General features: G+C 29.5%; 2 protein-coding genes across 4 annotated transcripts in view; one reads left to right on the forward strand and one right to left on the reverse strand.

Moving 5' to 3' along the window:
• LOC118068038 (ammonium transporter 1 member 1-like) overlaps positions 1-13,533 on the forward strand; it is a 73,460-nt gene that overhangs the window by 31,061 nt on the left and 28,866 nt on the right. The window lies entirely within an intron of this gene.
• sfl (N-deacetylase and N-sulfotransferase sfl) overlaps positions 1-13,533 on the reverse strand; it is a 43,591-nt gene that overhangs the window by 28,174 nt on the left and 1,884 nt on the right. Inside the window, exons 1-2 of one of the 3 annotated variants that reach the window (XM_035085161.1) lie at positions 11,679-12,136; positions 11,412-11,583 (exon numbers count right to left, since the gene is read on the reverse strand). The exons of 1 other annotated variant lie outside the window; for it this stretch is intronic. The gene's annotated coding sequence lies outside the window, so the exon portion shown is untranslated. Of the gene's footprint in view, positions 1-11,411; positions 11,615-11,678; positions 12,137-13,533 lie in introns of those variants that run through there. One more of the 3 variants, XM_035085160.1, reaches the window with a different exon arrangement.

The following is a 13,533-nucleotide window of genomic DNA, read 5'->3' on the forward strand; positions in this document are numbered from 1 at the left end:
GACAAAGAGGATAAAGAGAGTCAAGTAAAAATGCTTAAATTTAACTACTTTAATTCAGTTAAGATTGAATAGGAGGATTATATTGAATATTTGACGTATAGCTGGTTTATACTGGAATCAATATGACCGATGAATATTACAGCCTCGAATGTATCAATCGATTTATCAATTGGAATTGACAATTAATTACATAATATAACTGATCGATTAATCGAGAAACATGATAGAATTTCCGAAATGGGCAGTAATTATTTATGACCATGATGATGTAAAAATAATTAGATCAATTGAATTTATGAAGAAAATTAATTTCAACATTTTTGGTCATTTTTTTTTACCTCATTCAATTTTTATTAGACTTTTTATCGAATTAAATAGCAAGATCATTATTATAATTGTCAATTGGATGTATAGTAAAAGAAACAATCAATAAAATGCTACTTTGAATTTACTGCTCAATTAACTTCATTGTATTTTCACAACAATTCAATGGAAGAAAAAAAAAACAATAAAAAAAGAAACTTCTTTATAATGTTATTCTTTTACGCAAACAGACCTTTTGAAAAAAAATACTTTTAATTTGTTTGAATAAATTGAATCTAAAATGTGAATTTATTTTATCTCACAATATTCATTGTGCCATCAAATCATCATATATAAATTGTAAACTTTTTAAATCACCTAATTTAATTTGTTTATACATTATTTTTGTGTATATATATATATACATTATATAGAGATGGAAAAAGGGAGAAACATTGTCACTCCAACTTCTAGTTTGATCTGTGAAATGCAATGATGTTTTAATCTGGCAAATGCATCGTCTAAGATAGCAGTTTTTTCAACTTTGCCGGAAATTAGTTTGCCTTGGTACTCATGACAATCATCTAAGGAAATTCGGTGTCACGGATGGATTTTTAGACTTATAAAATGTAGAAAATTTATCTATCGCTGTATAGTTCACTCTACTTTTCAATCTTTGCCACGAATCGTTATTCAAATTCTATCTTTCTGGAAATTGCTGTGCCGTTGGGCACGCGTCGTGTCCCAATCGAATTCAATATTCACTCTAGCCTTCGCCCTTCCTATCAATTTCCGATAGAAAAATAAAAGTCAAGAGCAAAGATGAGGAAATGATGGAAAATTCTACATAAAGTTTGCTATGAATCATTTACGGTTAAACGAGGAAGGAATATCATTATTTGTTGGAAACTGATTTTAGAGTACAATCAAAAGTCTTGGAAGTGATTGATCATTAATTCTATTAGAACTGAATGTTACTATTATGCTGATGGGATTTCAATCAATGATATTTTGAACAATATCAACTATAATACGAGGAGATTGAGTTTCCTAAACGGAATCAATCAAGCATCTAGTACAAAGGAATCGGATTACGTATGGCCATTTGCAGATTTCATGAAACCTTAAGGGTAATGCTATCACTTGAATCTTCAAACCACAAATATATTATTCCTGTTGATGATTCCTACGTCAAAAGACTCGGTGCAGTAGTGCTTTGTGGTGATATCATGCCTTTGTGGTAAAGTTGGATTTTTTTCAGTACAATTATATCATCGTATTGTGTGTGGTATTGAGGTAAAACAAAAACTTACAGAAAACAGCTATGTAGCATCATCTTTTTTCTGCTTATTTTGTAATAAAATTCTACATTAGGAGGACGAAAAAATTTTTTTATAAAATAAATATATAAAATGAGAGTGAGAAATGTTTCAATTAAAATTCATATCAACAAAGTTTTGGATTTTTTGTTTTTTAATTAAACAAAAATTTAATTATTTTGTTTAAATTTTTTAGATAAAATTTATCTGACAGTTGATTGTTTGAATTAAATTTAGAATATCTATATTTTTACATCAAAGTTACTTTTAATCTGTTTATAAACATTTCAATGTTGATAACAAATAGAGAGATTTTTGTAGTTGAGTCCTTTTTAATTGGTATTTGCCCATGTAAAGATCAAATGGATAAATAAAATTATTATTTAAATATATTAAATTCTGTGTGAACTTTCAATACAACTAAACCATCTTCAATAGAAATTTGAACTTCTGTATATGACAGTAAAATTAAATAAATATTTTTTTTAATAATAATTTTTACTAAAATTCTTATGAAATAATATTTTTTATTGTTGAAAATATAATGAGGTATTTTAAAATAAATTTTTTAAATATATTAAAACAGTTGCCGTCAAAACAACCACATCATAAAAATATGTTTTTAAGTTAAAAGTTAAGAGACACGTTTTAAATTTAAGGATACTCTGAAATGACTTTATTAATTTATCATATTAAAATCTTCATCATATTAATTATTTCAATTTCGAAAGCACGAATAACTTCATTTCAAATTGAATATTTAATGACAATCTGATTGCAAGTTAGATAACCACCTCATGCAGTTTGAATTTAGATCATTTAAGATTCAATATTTTAGTAATACATTAAAAACTTTTAGTTTAGTGTTCAACAAAAAATATGTCAAATCAGAATTCATTTGAATTTAATTAACAATTCAATTTAAGTAAAATTACTTTGTTCAAATATTTATTATAATCACCATCTACACTAACTGATCGATAATATTAAGCTAAATTAAAAGCATAACTCAATTTTATGAATACTTTTACAACTTTTTAATTATCAATTTTCTCCTGCAATCGAACATTAAATGTTTCATTTACCTAGGGTTATATATAATTTATAAAGATTATTATAAAAGATAAAACAACAATAGCTGATAAATATCTCTAAAGTAATGAAATTAGTCTTTCGATCTCATCGAAAAAAGTGATTAATTTTCGGTAACTGTACCTTAGCTTATTTTCGGTGCACGCAAGTGACGAGTGGACGCGTGCGCTTCATAAGGATGTTCTTTGATTTACGACGATCACCCATGTGTGTCCGAACTCTTGAGAGCGCATACTCGCGCGATTGAACAGGCGGACACACTTGAAGCAAAAGAATCCTCGAGAAAAGAAGTAGAGAATGCGAGCACAGAGTGAAGGATCGCCGTTAGGTCTTGATAGAATTGAAAACCATTGGGAATTGAAGATCACGCGTGATTTTCCAATGGAATTGACACGACAGTGTTTACTCTCCGGAGTTACTCGTGCTACGAACCCTATTTTTCCCTCTTTATTGAATGATTTTTCTCGTTCTTTCCACGTCCACTTGGTTGAATTTAAACACTAGCTTGAGTTCTTCAAACTTTTACTGTGCTTTTGTATTTATATGTTACTGTCGTCTGTATAGACACATGTGTAGAGCATTTTAAATAATTTATCAAGTCGAAGCACATGTTTCGTCGTGGCAGTAAACTCTCGAGGGTTATATTAAGGAAGGTTAGGTATAAGGTTATAAGAAGTATCGATAGAATTTCTGTAGTTTATGTTTAAGCATTTGTAGATTTCGCAACAAAACATCGCATCTAAAAGCAAACTTCATCTATTGATGTATTATTTATCTTTAATTAGATATGTATTGATTGAGCATTTGATCTAACATATACAGTGCCGTGTGTTTATTTATGTTGGCAGGATAAACAAGCTCTAAGTCAACTGGTCCTTGAGGGTCAGATTAAGGAATTTAGTAGATAAATAAACTTTCTTAACGTAGGAATGAATTTATAATGAATTTTGGAGGTAATTTAATTGTGAGTTGAATTAATTAAATTGTTTTATGGCGATTTTCAAACCCTCGAATTAACATATTTCCTTGAATAAATTTAAGTATGATTCAATCCATTTAACTCAAAATTTAATCGATTCTCAAGTATGAAGGAAATCAATCAAACTGCTATCGAAATATCGTCACATACATGTGGAGGATATTTTTAAAAAAATTTTAAGCGACGATAAAATCGTTAGAAATTCTATTTAAAGAATTCAGATATTGCTTTTGCAGGAAAATATTTTTCTGGTAAAATAAATTTTTACGTCTGTTGCTTTACGATATTGTATGCACTTTTAATGCCACCGAATAAAATTGCCGATCAAAGGTAAAATCTCAGTAGACGAAAAATAATAATCGATTTCAATAAGAACGAAAGCACATTAAGAGTCGGAGGGGGGGAAAAGGGGGTTGTGAGATGAAGAAAAAGGATCACGATTGGAGAGCCAATGCCAGACGTCTGTGGGGACCCACTGGTGATCGTAAAAGCTCGTTTATTATCGTTCGCTTGAGAATCGCGCCCTGTAAGCTTGGCTAAGCACAGCCATACCGATCGACTACTCCTGAGGTACTTGAATATTTCGACTGTGCGCACACGTGCATTTGGATCGGATTGAAAAATCAAGCATCAGAGAACCGGTGGATCGGAATATCCTGGAGGAGACTCGTGTGCGATATCTATGTTGAATCTATATGTGTATAATCGGCCGAGTAGTGTACCAAGTTGATCTCGACGAGCTGAGTGAGAAAAGGAGACGAGAAGAGAGAAGGCCAATGACTTGTGTGTGAAGAATACACAAGACTCGCCCATGGTGTTTCTTGACTGCACGTCCGGCAATTTTGGGATAATATATATTACTTAAATTGCTCTGCTTAAATTTTCAACTTAATTTGCTTAAAATAATCTATTATCCTTTGAGACGAATAATGATGGTGGGATGGAGGCATACGCATATGTAACTACATCAACATTAATTCTCGTATGTAGAGAGATAGATACAAGTACATGGAAATTGTACAATAAACATGCTATTTCAAATGTTAGAACATTCAGTAAGGACGTTAATATAACTATATGTACTTAGAGTTAAACTGAAGCGTCAAATTCTCCTTTGCGGTGTTTAGTAATCAGTAAACTTATGTGTACATGTTTGTAGATTTGCCATTGACACTTGAATTCCCGAAATATGCACCAGAGGAGATATATTGAATTATAAAGATCAAAGTTGGATTAACTGAATGATTATGATTAATCATTTTGATTGATCCATATTGAATGCCAGTATTTAATTACTCAGTTAACTTTGATTACTTAGTCAGTTGTCAAAAGCAATTATTTATTCTCCAACTACCTCAGTACTTTAGTAAAAAATATATCAACACTAATTATAAATAATTTATAATATTATTATTCATGAATATTTTTCTTTTTTCCTTGTCAAGTACTAGAGTAAAGAAATAATCATCATAATTATTACAAGAGCTAAGCTCTTTAAAGCATTTTAGCATGTAAAGTATGTGGAATAAGCAGAATAAAGTGCAACAGTCTCCTCGGTTGAATTTTTACAAGCCCAATTAATAAAGTAGAAGTTATTAAATAAATAAATCATTCTCTGCTGCATATAAGAATTTTCATAAAATTTAGTTCTTAATTACTAAAATAAACAAAAGATTATTGGTAATTGTTTTTTTTTTGAATTATATTTATAATAGTAGTTTTTTAACGACGTAAGAAAATTTAATGATAAAAAGATAGATATCTTTTTGAATGAAATATCAATAAACAATAAATTCATTCATTAACTAATTGCAATGGAAATTTTCCTTACATGACAGAGGAATGAATCAAGTATTATTTGAATGAGAGATTCAACAGCGGATTACAAACGATGAACATCTCTGATCAGTGACTAATTTAACCCCAAGTATCGGTCTAATTCGAATCCATTAGCCTTACGCGTACTAATACGTCACTGTGACCATAGGTTATTGGATGGCGGGAATTAGCGTCCGGTTTAATCCGATCGGACATGTTCGAACGCAACGCTGTGTAAAGTACAGTCGCACATACTAGCCTTATTCCAAATCTCATTGCCACTGTATACAAGTCGATTTAAGTCTTATGCGTTAATCGTCTTGGAATAATGCCAGATTGTATTGCAATTTCTTCATCTGTAAACTGCACAGTACGAAAACGAGTAACGATAAGCAATTTGTATTCAAGATTCACTTGAGAAGTTATCTTTGTAATTCATGCTGGATGTGAGAGTGCATAAAATATAAACGTTTCAAATAATTTATATAATCTGCAATGATTCGATAATAAAAATAACGAGATAGATGGATGTAATGTGTGTGTATGTTTAAAAGGCGTTGATTGTTATTAAGCGTCATGTGAATAAGTGGGTATGGAAGATGAGAAGGATTAATTAAAATGTCAATCTAGGTTTTTATTAATTTCACTTCATTTAATAATTATGATTTTTATCATAAATATTTGGATTAAACTTGTCTCTTACAGAAGATTTATTTGTAATGAAAATTTATCGCTTTTTTATGCTGTTTTCCAACAAGGAAAAAACGAAATCGTTTGAGTAAATAAAGTCTCTCTGGAATAAATCAACAAAAAATATTCTTTTGTCTTCAATTATTTTTAATTCAAATTTTAGCATCCACATGAATATTTCAATTTTTATAAAAACAATTTTTTTTTTGTTTGATTCATATATGTAAAAAATGTCTGACTAAAAAAAATATTTTCATCACAGTGACATTTTTTCTTGACATTTTAATTTATTTAAAATCTTTCATGCAAACTCAAGAAATACTTAAACATTTTTTTCATTTTATCACCAAGTCTATCCCTGATAAACAAAATCCTGCTTTAGCTTGAAAGCAGTAAAATATTTTACACTAACGAGGAGCTATTTTTTGTGTATACCCATCGCTCATTTATGCTCGTGGTCATAGTTGTAAATGATATTAAACGGGGTTAAACTGCAGTTTAGTAACATGTGCATTATACGTTAGTACGTAAACATGTCATAGTCTTATTATAGACGTAGGCGAGTTTGAAGTAATTGAAGAGAATTTTTGTTGTACTCTTAATATTTTGTGTTGATTAAAGCCAATGAACACGAAATAATTCATTATACTCTAGGGGAAATGTTTTGCAACGCTATCGGGAATAAACTATATGTATATTTTAACATTCTGTATTAATTTTGCATTTCAAACTAGTTATAATTACTTTCTGAAATAGGTTTACAGAAATTACTTCTCAATGACTCTATTCAATTTACAATCCACAGATATTATATCAAATTTTCACTTAATATGCAAAAGATTGAATCATCCTGTATGCCATATTAAATGGCATTTTATGCATTAATATTAAATTTATTTAAATTTTAATATTTATTACTTCATAACATGTCTCTGATATACCGTGTATCGAATTGTAGCATCGCATTTCCGGTAACTTAACCATATACGGTCAGTAAGGGTAACTCTATAGATGCTATAGCATCGACGTGGTAAAGTGGTTTTAAACGTGTGGTGGATCGTGTGGCTACAATTTAATTCGCGTGAACAGTCTCTTCTCGTGTTCACCCTCGAAAATGATTATTCCGGATAAAGTGAGCTCGAGGAACCAGAAAAGAAAAGAATTCAACCTTTAAATAATAATAATAATAATAATTACATTACTTCCTCTTACTGGGCAAATATTATACTTTTCACTTTATATCATGAGAATACTTATTCAACATTCCCGTTAATTAATGAAGTAAAAAAATTTACATTTAATATTTAATTTTCCATGTTGAATTTTAGCGTAAATTTTGGAATTTTATGTATCTCAGGAAAGGTGTTTTGTCTATTATATAATATACATTATGATTTTTACATTGTGATTATTAAAAAACACATTTCCTGTTTTTTAGCTCTCAGAGTATATGCATAACTCTTAAATGTCATGGAAAACATACTCTTAAGTCACGCCCACTAGATGATAATGTGTTCAATATGAAAATAGAAGTACTGGTCTCTGATATATAATCGTTGATACGATGATTATGACTCTATTTTTACGTTTCAAATAATTATTTAAACATTAAAAATCCATGAAAAATAAAAACAAAAAGTACATTTAAATTTATTGTTTTTTTCAGAGATAATGAAACTCGTCAATAGTTTCTTTACAGTTGACATTCTATTTTTAGATAAATTGATATATTGAAAACAAGAATGATAGAAGGAAATTTTCTATCAAGATTCATTGAAAAAATATAAAAAGATATTGTCTAATAATAGTTGGAAAGAAATTTCGATTGTACATTTTTATGAAGAAATGAATAAATAAAATTTCTTCATTGCATTTTTATTTTTCTCAATTTATCTGTATATAAGAAAATAAAAATAAATATGGATTAAATATTTTAAGAATACGACAGTTTTACTGCTGATAGCTTTTGTGTAGATCTAAAGAGAGATATGGATTGAAAATTTGCATGATGAAAAATTTTTAACTTTGAATATAAAACATTCATTCTTTCAAACACATGATACTTTCGTTTATATGTATTCATCGATAAATACTTCACAATCAATTAAATTTTTTTCAGAATTGATAATAACATTGTGTAAACTTAATGTTGTTAAATATAGTTAAGAAATAACAATAAAATTTCCATTTATTTCTAAATGTATATGTTCAATTAAATTTAATTGATAGTTGAATTGACATATAGAATCATAAAAAATTTAAATGTTATTAGTTTTTGTTAACACAAATTTTCTAATTAAAACTTTTTCCAATTATAATCCATATACTATTTCATGAGTTTGAATAATTTCCTATCAATTGAGCTAAATATTCCAATTTTCCACCCTAAATCGAATGATCACTTGGGTTTCTAAACTAATCAAATATTCAATTAAAATTATAAACAACGTCATATCACTACGACTAACTTCAAACTAACAAGTTTACATACACTTCTAGAGCAATGAAATGAGTTCTATTAACTTAACGTCTTTTGTCTAAGTGCATTCAAACACAAAATTAGAATTATCAGACGTGTCATGATTTTAATTACGTGTGATTCTAACGCTAGTTTCGTGAGTAACGAAACAACATACAATTTGCAAATGACGGGCTAAAGCATTAGCAGAGAGGCAGTAACTTGTGAACATGGCTCTTTCTCTTCGTATCCCAACTAGCACGGACCCTTTGTGCTTCCGTTTTCGTTGTTTACTATGGTCAAGCGCACGTTTGGTAATACATGTTTGCATTAGTCGCCCACATTTCGCGACAACCGTTCGTTCTATGCATATTATACCTTTCGATCTCGGTCACTCGCTCATGCCTCTCTCCCTCACTCATTGCCATTGATCGAAGTCAACATAACAAAGTTCAGATTTGAACTATGCAACTACTGCTAACTTGTTCAAGTACACAAAAGGAATAATGCGATTAAAAGGAATTACCAAAAGTTGTTATTTTTTGTTTTACAAAGTAAGTTATAGGTTTGATCAATAAGTAACCAAGTATGAACAAATGTAACTCTTGAAAGGATTGCAATAATTGAAAAATTGTAAGATATTTAGGTCAATTAAAGTAACTTCCTTTTAAGTAGATCAACTTTGAATAAGTAATAACATTTGTTATAAAATATTTCAAGGAATTTTTTATGGTAGTACCTCACAAAATAATATAATTGATGATTGATTTGCAACAGTGTCTAGCTTAGAACATAAAAAATATTAACGTAAAAGAATAACCAAGATAAGCTTTACTTTTTCTGCTTGACTTCTGATTACATTTATTAACTACATTGCGTTTGTGCACTTTGCTCTTTGAAAAATTTCATTTCCTGCACTCTAGTATATTACCTAAGTTTTTCTACACTTGGAAAAAGTTTTATACATTCAAGATACAAAAAAAAAAGTACTGTTCAATATTAAAAAGTAGAGTTAGATGAGTGAAAGGTGAAGGAGGGACGGTTTGATGGTATAACATTTGTTTACGATCGGCGGTTTTGCGTAACTTTTGTTGATCGAGTCATATCAGCAAAGTTATATGCACAGACATCATATAGATAGGTATAACCCAATTGCATAGGCAAGAGAAAAAAACTTGTGGGCTGGACCATTTTTTCTATCATTTTTTCTTTTTATCTTTTTTTACGGTCAGAAAAGTAAAAATATGTTGGTTACGAACATTTTACTGTGACTTGTTCTCTTTGTTGCTCTTCTCTCTACTACCTCATGCAGTTGTTTTATCTATACATACTTTGTTCATTGCAAACAGTAGTAGCAAGTCCTCAACTCACTCTCTATTTACTTTGCACTTATATGGCTGATACGAGGAAACTCCTATTGCTGATGAAATTCGTATAAGATTAATGTTTAAACTTTATCATTAACTAAACTGAATCAAAAATAAAAAAAAAAACAAGGATTGTATAAATTATCAGCATCTAATAATTACAGTAGATATAATGATTGATTATTTTCGTAGTTTTTAGATAACGATTATTTTATTGTCTTATCGCTGTCTTTTTGCACACTTAACATAGGGAAATTGTAAATGTGAATAACTTTCTCGTTGCCTACTAAATTTTAACTTCATTTAACACGTGCACGCCTCACCACTTAATTTTGCTCTTCAACCAAAGCTTTCTATTCTTCCCTGTAATTTGTTCGTTTTTTTTTTTTAATTCACTCGAAACTTTTCATATAAAAATATTTTCTATTAAATAAATTTACTTAAGATCTTTATAATCAGCTTTCATTTACATTTGTTTTTTTTTTTCAGAAGTCTATAGACATTTTTGTCAATAAATACTCCGAGCTAAATTTATCGTATAAAAATTTTTTTAATTAACCGAATATACATTCCCAAGCTTTGAAATCTTCATACATATTTTATTTTGTCTATGTTGTTCTTTGATGTTTGTTATATTTATTATCAGATACTGAAACATAATTTCAAGGTTTTTATGTAACATATTTTTCCATTTGAAACATATTTTTTCTATTCAATGGTAAACGACTACTATCAAAAGATTTATTATCATTAAAATGAGTCAATGAACAAGATAAGAGACGCTCTGATGTTCAATAATGAATAAAAAAGTTTATAAATGAGTTTTAATTAAGAAAACACATCAAGTGAAACCATATGAATAAACTAATCTTTAAAACTTTTTTATAATTTTATGAAAACGCAGATTATGTAACGTCTAACTTCTAACTCATTAATAAGTTTAAGTAATTAAGATTCATATTTTTTTTACGAGATGATGTTTTACTTAAGATTTTATTCTATGCAAAACTAGAGGAGATCAGGTTTTTTAACCAGTATTCATTAATAAACTGCAAATAATATTATGAGGAAAAACAAATAAAAATAGATCATAAAGTGAAACAAAGATATGTCTACAAAAAAAATGGATAAGAATAAAATAAGCAAACTTTTCTCTAAACTCTAATAAGATTACTCTATAAAATATTTTATTAGGTTATTAAATTTATGGTCATTCTGCTAATCCTGATGGTGGTTGAAGGTTAAAGAATTGAAATATCTTTAAGCCTAATTATTTTGACTGGTGTCGATATGACTTTTTAAAAAGTTATTTATCATTCAGGTCAAAATTTTGTTAACAACCATAAAATACTAATTTCCATAGGCGTGACTTTTTCGATAAATACCTGTTCGGTCATAAATTCAGCATGAATTGAATGTAACCCACACCGCAAACATCTCAAGTTAATGAAAATTTCTGTTAATGGGTCATGTCCGGGGGCGAGTTACAGATCACATCCATCCCTGACAGAACAAACGTCATATCACCTTAAGCCCAAATTCTTGGAATGATGCATTCTAGAACCAACAGCAGTAACATCAGTCTTAGCTGCAACCAATCCCGTTGGACTCGGTCAGGTAGTCGACGCACGTCAGGTATGCACGTTACTTACTGTCTACATTCTACATTCTTTCCCTTCAGCATCCACCAGTGTCGATTTTACTGTCACGTTTCTGTTTCTCTGTTTCGATCTCTTCAATTACCAGGAAGTGAATTCTCTGACACTCACTCTATGCTTATTAGTGGTAAAGTGACTCACTGGCTCTTTCAATACATAGTCGTCATGATCAACATCCACGTTATGTATATTCTATACTTGACCGACTAGAACGTACACTATAGAGCATCACGAGCATCTAAAAGCTATTGCGATTGATGCTATGAGCTTTGATTTCCGAAGCTTGCGAATTAGCAACTGACAACTGCGCAAATAGTGTAAATTATTACATTCATATCGGCTGCATCATTTATAACAATGCATAGTACGTCGATGCATTCATTAGAATACGTTTAATTGTCATGTGTGTATCCGATGGATTGTTAGCACGGTGTGGTGTGCACGTGCTTCGATCCATGACTAGCTTTATCTCATACACCAGATAACACTGCGAACAAACCCCACATTGTACCCTCAATCCCTTCGTATACATGTTTATTCTACGCACGTTTTCATATTAGCTTAATAACGCTTTCTACTACGAATTTATTCATATGTTTGCATCATAAATAACGTCGTGAATTATTGTTAAGAGTTCTTTTGATTGACACTAGGAAAATTTAAAAGGTTTCAAAAATTTATCTCTATCGGTTGTAACAAGCAGATTTAAAATTTTCAAAAATTGACAAAACTTTAGTTCTAATCTGAGTAATCAAATGATTGGAATATAAGTGAAGTAATTAAAATTATTGTTGCGAAAATGAGTTTATAAAACTTGAGGAAATGATTTTGTTTGAATATTCTTCAATAACAGTCTTCAGATATTCATTTATCAAAATTAACGTATTGTGTATACACGAAGAGATGGTACAAATAATATAAAATTAAAAGCTGAATGAAAATTTACATTTTAAATCACATAAATTTCACTTTATGTTAGAACATTTGAATAATTTTCATATCAGCTCGAAAGTTTTAATACAAACACATTTGATCAAATTTCAAAATAAATTTATTATTTATACAGAACGAGAGTCCAGTGATATATTTTAGAAATTAAAATGAATTTTATAAAATTAATGTCAAAATTCTGTTGAAAAAATATTCTTCTTTTTTTTTTTTTTGGGAAGAAAAAAAAAATTTCAAAGGGTGACAATAATTTCTCTGATAAATTTATGGAGTATAAATGAAAAAAAAAAATCGTATCTAGGAGTGCAAAGAACTTATAATTCTTGGGATAAATTATCGAAGCACTAAGTTTCACGAGCGAATAAACGAATTCTTGGCTTAGCTACGACGACATGGAACGAACGACGTCACCTGTGGAATTTCGCAAAACGAATCTTCTATCGTCGGTTTTGCCATCAGATGAAACAGCAAGTGGGTCAGCATTGAAATCTCTTATTTTCAAAGGATAAATAATTTAGTTTAAAATGCTTAATTAATCAGTAATTTGGTTCAAAAAAACGACCTACAAAAATAGATTATATTAAAGGAGATAACACTCAGTAATGAAATATTGATTAAAGAATTTTCCAGAAGCAAAATGTTCATAATGAAGTTGACAATTTAATGTATACTGAAAGTTTTTTTTCGAACATGCGGTCTCCCGAGGAACTTCGTTTGAATATTTGAACATTCTTGAAAGCGATTTTCAGTCTTTGAAATGGTGCGGTAAATCAAGCAAACTCTAACGAAAACTTTGCGAACGGACAACAGCTTTGAGAGGCTTATACTTTCTTCTTTTTTCATTTTCTCATCTCTTCTCTATTTCCCTTTCACTTCAACACCCTTAGCTTCATAAGGTTTT

Source organism: Chelonus insularis, unplaced genomic scaffold, assembly GCF_013357705.1.
Source record: "Chelonus insularis isolate UGA/USDA-ARS -01 unplaced genomic scaffold, ASM1335770v1 contig_399_pilon, whole genome shotgun sequence".
NCBI lineage: Eukaryota > Metazoa > Arthropoda > Insecta > Hymenoptera > Braconidae > Chelonus > Chelonus insularis.